This window comes from Macaca thibetana, chromosome 6, assembly GCF_024542745.1.
Source record: "Macaca thibetana thibetana isolate TM-01 chromosome 6, ASM2454274v1, whole genome shotgun sequence".
Lineage (NCBI taxonomy): Eukaryota > Metazoa > Chordata > Mammalia > Primates > Cercopithecidae > Macaca > Macaca thibetana.
The window spans coordinates 21310788-21316687 of NC_065583.1; the positions used below are offsets into that span (position 1 = coordinate 21310788).

A 5900-nucleotide genomic window follows, 5' to 3' on the forward strand; every position below is an offset into this window, starting at 1 on the left:
TAAACAGTATATCTCAGAGATCATTCCATATAAGATACAGAATTCTGCCTCTGTGGATATGTATAGTGATTTATTTAATCAGCTCCCTATTACTGGGCATTTAGATGGTTTCCAATCCTTTATTAAACAAGGTTGCAATGAATATCCATATGCACATTTCCAGAATAAGTTCCTGGAAACAGAATGGCTATATCAAAAAATAAATTGTGTATTTTTAATTTTTTATAAATCAGCAAGCTTTCATTTGGGTTGATCTTGTTTCATTCTAAGTGACGATACACAGAGCAGCCAACATTCACTTCGACATGGTCTTTTAAACCTGGGCTATTTTGATCTTTTCCCTCATATGGCATTACAACAGTGAGTACAGTTCTCCAGGCTTGAGGGCTTAGAAGTCTGTGGAATGGCAGCAAGTCCTCTCTATGAATAGCTGTCTCCCCAGTACTGCCACACTGGTGAGCACCATCTGGAATTATCTCATTCTGGAGAACCTCACAGACCCTTATTAAAAGTAAGCATCTGAGAACTTGGATCTTGGCTATCAGCTGTTTGGAATGATTCCACAATAGTTTTAAAATACTATTTTATACCAAAATTGGAGAAAATAAAAGGCTGAAAATGGCAAAAAAAAAAAAAAAAAAAAAAAAAAAAAAAAAAAAAAAAAAAGCCTACATTTAAATAATGAGTGTAAGTCAGAAGACTTTCTTCTTGGCTCCACAACCATTAAGTCACTGAAGATCTCTGGACCTCTTTGTCTTTGGGTATGAAATGAAGACTGTGGAGCAAATTATTTCTCAGGACCTTTCCTTCTTTGAGATTCTGAAGATTCAGATGCAGCATAAATGGTACTTGTCCTCCCAATCTCACCATTTTCAAAATGCAAGAAGTGTCACAAATCACTACATGATTACTATCCAAATGGGTGATACAATTGTGAAGGGATTTAGACAGTGATGTGCTGGTGAACAGGCTGGGGGCTCCGGTAGAGGGAACTGCTCTGATTTGTAGAATTTGTTGATTTCATGGTGTGATTACTTTCACATTACCAACATGACATCACTAAACTCAGAGTTGGGAAGAGATGCATGGCTGCTGGGATCCACCAAACCACCAGTTAAGAATGCAAAGAAGGCATTTTCTTCATGCTGAGAGGACTTCATAAAAGAGGAAAGATTTGGACTAGGCATTGAAGGATATTGATTAGGACTTTCCATGGTAACTGACAGAAGCAATTCAAACTAGCTTAAAGAAAGAGAAAAAGAATACGCGAATGAGACTGTTTTAGCACAAGTATCTGGAAAAAGGGCTTTAATAATGTAGTCATGGCACTTGCTCCACCTTTCAGTTCTTCTTGGATCTACTTCTATTTGTGTATTGATGTCATTGTCTCCTGCCATAAGCAGGCTCTCTCCAAGTGCCAAGAAAAACACGGCTAGTGGCAGTCCAGGGGCTACCTCTTTGCAGTCAACAATTCAAAAGAAAAGCAATGCACTCTTATGGAGATCACGTGGAAAGACTCTGATTGGCTCACTTGGATCTCATGCCCACCAATTCAACTCCTAACTGGGCAGAAAAGGAAAGGGTACGTAATTCACATGCCCCTGCTGCTGTAGCCAGAGAGCAGATAGAGCACTAGGACGGACCTTTCTTCCCCTACCACCCAAAACACATGAGAGTCATCCAAACAGAGTTCCCCAATGGAAAAAGCCATGGATTTGTGGTAGAAATATGGGTAAGGCTTTGTGGAGAGGCAGAAGAAGATATAGTAATTAGAGGGAACGGCATATGTAGGTGCAGAAATGTAAACATTGATGGTGCATTTGGGAGTCAGTGAGAAAACCACCCTGACCAAAGCAGAGCTTACCTATAAGACAGTGCTTTGCAATAGAGGGCAATTTTGCCCCTCTGGAAAGATTTGGCAAAGTCTGAAGACATTTTTGGTTGTGCCAGCTGGGGTTGAGGGGGGCTGCTACTAGCAGGTAGTATCTAGTGGGTAGAGGCCAGAGATCCTGATAATCCTACAATGCATAGGACAGTCCCCTCAACAAAAAAAAAAAAAAGGGTGAGTTTAGGCTTTATCCTCTGTTACACAGGGAAGCATTAGAAAGATGTTTAGAAAGACTAAGGTAGCTTGTACATACTCTGCTTCTTCTGCCTGGCACCCCTCCTCACCTTGGCCACCTTTGTATGACTAGCCCTTTTTTTTTTTGGAGACGGAGTCTTGCTGTGTTGCCAAGGCTGGAGTGCAGTGGCACAATCTCCACTCACTGCAAACTCCGCCTCCCAGGTTCACACCATTCTCCTGCCTCAGCCTCCCGAGTAGCTAGGACTACAGGCACCCCTCACCACGCCTGGCTAATTTTTTTGTATTTTTAGTAGAGACGGGGTTTCACCATGTTGGCCAGGATGGTTTCGATCTCCTGACCTCGTGATCCGCCCACCTCGGCCTCCCAAAGTGCTGGGATTACAGGCGTGAGCCACCGCGTCTGCCGGCCGACTAGTCCTTTTTTGTCCTTTGGGACTCAGCTTAAATATCACCTACTGAAGAGATCATCTAGACTTTTCAATCAAAATAGGTTATCTCACAGACTTCATACCATTATTCTTTCCCATGTTTTCCTCTTATTTGCACCACAATTTTGAATTATATGTTTATTTGGTTGCTGGTTTCACATTTGTCTGGTAAGCTCTGTGGAAGCAGAGACCTTCCTTATTCGTTCATCACTGTGACCCCAACATCAAGCAGAGTGCCTGGTGCATTGTTGCTGATATTTAATCAACTGATTAATCTGAAGGTTGATAGTAGGATTGAAATGGGGTTGAGCATAGGAGGTGGATAGAAAGAGGAAAGAAGGCAGTCCTCTAGATTTCTTCTCTGCTTGTTCTGATCCACACTCATCTCCTTTCCCTGACTTTCACAGCACCTATAGTTCACAATATGACATGTCATGAATTTAATAAAAAGAATCAAATAAACTCAGAACCATTGCAGAACAAGTTCTGGCTTGGGCTTGCAGGAATGAGTCCCAAAACCCAAAGCCCACCGTCGTACTAACCCCACAACCCCAAGGGAACAGTTACTTCTGCCACAGTCAGCAGGCCAGCGACTGGCCCAGTCTGACTACAGGAGCGCAACATCTTAGGTGTAATCTGGGGATCAGGAACTGGCAGAACTCCAGAGTCACACTGCACCTTCCAGGTTACCACCAGCAAAGTGGATTCCTCCCAGGCTGCTGCCTCCTCTTCACGTAACTGTTTTTGTGTTTGGTTTTTTGTTTTTCTTAACACAATTTTGAATTCAGGTCTTTCCCAGGTGCACAGGACTAGCTAAACCTAAATTATAATGGGAGCCCCAACAGCAAGGAGTCTAAGAAATGGATTTTTAGCTTTCTAGTCTCTGTTGTGTAGGAGGGCACACCAAGAAGAATTTGGACAATTGTGGAACAAGCCAATCTGCCACATCTGCCTCATGGCTGCCCCACTCTGTGGCCATCAATGTCATATCATTCATCTTCTCTAGATGGATACTAGCATGTTCTCTAGATGTGAGTAGATGTGAAATGCCTTTCCTATGGCACTTAATTATATTTTGCCTCCTAGTGTAATTTGTGTTCTCATTCAGAAGTTCATCTCTTTGTCCCCATACTCATAATAGGTAATAAATGTTTATAGACTGTGGCCGGTGCGGTGGCTCACGCCTCTAATCCTAGCACTTTGGGAGGCCAAGGCAGGTAGACGACCTGAGGCCAGGAATTCAAGACCAGCCTGGGCAACATAGTGAAAACCCATGTCTACTAAAAGTACAAAAATTAGGCGGGTGTGGTGGTGCGTGCCTGTGGTCCCAGCTACTCAGCAGGCTGAGACAGGAGAATCTTTAGAACCTGGGAGGTGGAGATTGCGGTAGCTGAGATTGCACCACTGCACTCCAGCCTAGGCAACAGAGCGAGACTCCATCTCAAACACAAATGTTCGTAGACTGAATTCAAGACAGAGAGTAAAGACAGAGGCTAGGGAGAGGAAGTTCTAAGCCCCATTCTAGCTTGACACAGTTCCCACAGCTCGTAGAACTGCCACTTCAGAAGTATTTTGCATTGCCTGCTACATGAAACCATCAGCACTGCAAGGAACCATAGGATAAGGACCCAGGAACTCTGCTAGGCTTTAGGAAACCTAGGTTCCAGGTATCCTTCAAAAGTTGGGAAAACATTTGCCCCCATTGATTCAGTCAGTAGTGTGTACTAAATGTTTCACACTGCCAGGTATAGCACCACTGCCTTTCTTATACTTTTCATTAACCTTTTTTTTTTTTTTCTAACCAATGAGAGCATACCAGTGATTTCAACCTCTGTCATAATGGAGCCACATGGATAACACACAGATATTACCACTCTACCCTAGGAGAGGGGCTTTCCTGAGCCCTTTAGATTCTGAATGACCTCCAGGCATTCTAAGCAGTTTCCTCACCTTTCTGATTGCTGACACATCTGACCCAAGGGGCAGTGGATGGAAGTTTCCTTTCCAGCCATCTGTGTATCAACACCCTAAACTCCACTCCACATGTTATCATTCTTTCATTTTCTAAGGTCACACTTCCCCTACATTCAGACAAGTCTCACTGATCTCTCAGGGTTCACCTGAAACATCACTTTCCCAGGCCTTCCCCTTACTGCCCAGTTTATACTTTTTGTTTTCTATAACACTCATTTCACTTGTAACCACTTGTTTCATCCCCAACTGGAGGACTCTAAGTTTCATGAGGGTAGGTATCAAGCCTATTTGTTTCCCTCTATATCCCCAGCACCTTGCTTGGGGACTGACACATAATGGATGCTTATCAAATATTTGTTGAATGAATGTTTGTGGAACCTACAAACTTTCATTCTCAAATGGTGTTTATGTAGTATTAGTAATAATTTCCTACATAGTTCAATGGCTTACCAAACATCTTTATGAGTTAGTATCCCAACTTTGGGGTAAAGGCAGTGCAGGTAATACTCTCCCAATTTTTTAGAAAATAAAACACGATCTATGAGGTTATCTGACTTGATTAAGGCAGTGGTTCCAACGTTAGAATTCAAATGCATAGCTGTATTAAAATTCTGACTATAAATTTTGTGTCAGTTACCAGCTGTTAACCAGATGCTCTTGCCGTGGAGCGAAATATGGGTAGCTAGTGGAAGAGAGCAGTGGAAAGAACAGGGAGAAGCGAAAGCCAGGCCTTGGAGGATTTCCTTTCCTCCAGTGCCTGCTTGATTCCTACACAGGATTGCTTTGTCTATCCTGGGAGTTGAGACCCTCCATAAGTCTCTCAATGACTTGAGGTTGAGCCAGAGAGCTAGTGAGGCCAGTGAATCCTCACCTTCTGGGGAGGAGAGAAATGAGAGCTGGGACACAGGGCACTCACCCACAGTAGTGTGTATGTGCACACTCACATCTGGACAAAATCCACACCAAGGCATGCATACAAATCAACACAGAATGAGCCACTGCACAGTCATACACACATTTAAACATGCACCCCACATACAGATGTCTAGCCACTATCCTGTACATCCAGCCGCTGATGTGCACTCCAGTTGTACACCAAGCTGCCGTCTTGGACATGTGCATGCACATGTACATACACCAAACAGCCCTGATGAAAAATTTGGATAAACGCACTTTTGCGCACACACAACTAAACACATCCATATGATTTATCATCACACTCAAGTCCATGCACACCTTTGCAAACGTGTGGGAAACAATCACTCTGATCACTCTGGTGCACACAACCTCCAAATGCACTAACAGGCTCTACCCACGCAGAGATGCATCGACACACCCGAGTTGTCATCAGCACTGCAAGTTTTTTCCAAACAGCTGCTAAAAAGAGAATGCTGCACTGCGGGCCAGCCCAC

At 43.4% G+C, this 5900-nt stretch overlaps 1 protein-coding gene across 1 annotated transcript in view; it reads right to left on the reverse strand.

Annotated features, from left to right (window-relative positions):
- Positions 1-5900, reverse strand: part of PTTG1 (PTTG1 regulator of sister chromatid separation, securin) — a 241843-nt gene that overhangs the window by 51799 nt on the left and 184144 nt on the right. The gene's annotated exons all lie outside the window — the stretch shown is intronic.